This window comes from Sinocyclocheilus grahami, unplaced genomic scaffold (assembly GCF_001515645.1).
Source record: "Sinocyclocheilus grahami isolate Dianchi unplaced genomic scaffold, SAMN03320097.WGS_v1.1 scaffold352.1, whole genome shotgun sequence".
NCBI lineage: Eukaryota > Metazoa > Chordata > Actinopteri > Cypriniformes > Cyprinidae > Sinocyclocheilus > Sinocyclocheilus grahami.
The window spans coordinates 144,879-146,640 of record NW_015505531.1 but is presented as its reverse complement, the minus strand read 5'-3'; positions in this window follow the sequence as shown (position 1 = coordinate 146,640).

The window sequence follows — 1,762 nt, the reverse complement described above, 5'->3', positions numbered from 1 at the left end:
ATGCATGTATGTATGTAAAGATAGAATAATAAACAGTTAATGGAACTGTAAATAACAACAGCTCCCCAAAACCAGGAATGGAGAAAAAAAGGTGAGTTTTTAGCTGAGAACTGCCACCGTGAGATTTGAATCTGGGGACTGAAAGCAGCTTGGAAAACATGACTAATGCTAACCACAGACTTTATTTTACTCATGAATCAAAAACGCTGTTCAAATCCATTTTAAATTTCAGAATGTGGAAATTAGTAACTTTGTGTTTATTTTTTTCTTCAAAATTATATGAATCATTGTCTGGGGTAAAAATATACAAAATGGCATGATGAATGGGAGAGGTTGTAAGAATTTTAACAATGAAGGAATATTCATTTTTTAATGTTTATAATCTTGTTTTATCTATTAAAAAAATGTCAGCAATGTAACAATTTTTGTATTATTACCTGTGCTGAGTTAACACTTACTGTTTATAAATACTGGTTAAAAACATTTGCTCTTCCTAATATTTAGTAGAAATATAATTATTGAAAGTAAATATGAAGTATATATATGAAAGCAAAGTTGTTTGTTTTTATATTTTGATTTATTTTGAATACAGAATGTTTAAATTCCAAGGATCTTAGATTATATAAACAAGTGAAAAATAGTAATGTGCTGATAATTCAGGTACATTCCACTGTAACTCTGCGGCGAACATAATTAATAGTACTATACTGTAATTTTGTAATAACTATAATTTTGGTTTGTTTTTTACTTTACGTGAGTACTATTGAAACAGAATAATTGTACAAGGCAAACATTTTACTCCTTACAGTTTCATTTAGATTTTCAAAGTCCAAAATACTTTTTTCATCATATCGTCATATTTTTTCATCATCATAACTTCAATCTTTTCTCTTTTGTCAACTTAACTGAGCTGATCAAATTATGTTTCAGGCTGAATTTTTATAGCCAATGACATCAATTTCAGTTTAAACTGTATTGGAACACAATTATGGTCAGTCTTCATCCTTCTGAAAAGACCTTGCATTAGTCACTACAACTTTTTAATTAGTTCTTTGCTGAAGTGCGGACACACCTCACTCACCGGATGCCGTGCACGCGCTAAAGCAGTTGGACATAGTGGTGTAAAATAGTAAAATATTATATAAATACTGTTCGGTTTCTCGCACAAACCAATTGTTTTGTGTCTTAAGACATTAATGTGTCGTCACGAGCCTCAGGGGTTAATTTGGATTTGTCTGTGCATGTTTTTTTTACTCTCATAGATTTTGTTACCATTGCCATACATTATACGACTGATAGACTGCAACGGCTGGACTTAAAAATCTCCGTTTGTGTTCTACTGAAGAAACAAAGTCACCTAAATCTTGGATGCCCTGGGGGTAAGCAGATAAATATAAAATTTTTCATTTTTGGGTGAACTATCTACAGTGGCCGAGAAGTGCAGAACAAATCACAATTCTGAAAACAAAAGAACAAATTACAAACGCAAATGCAAGTCTAAAAAAACAAAATAACAATTCAGAAAACAGGGAGGAAAAACAAGTTTGGCAAAAGGCGGCATCGAACCCGGGTCAATCGCGTCAAAAAGCCAATAGCAAGCGCTTATCCATCTGTGCCACTGGAGCTGATGTCCTACAGCCACTTTTAACTAAATGTAAAAATACACCCCGTATTTTTTATTCCAGAGTAAGGGCAATTCACACAATACATTTAAACTGAGCTACTTTAATACCATCTCTGAACTTTCTACCACGACTCTGCT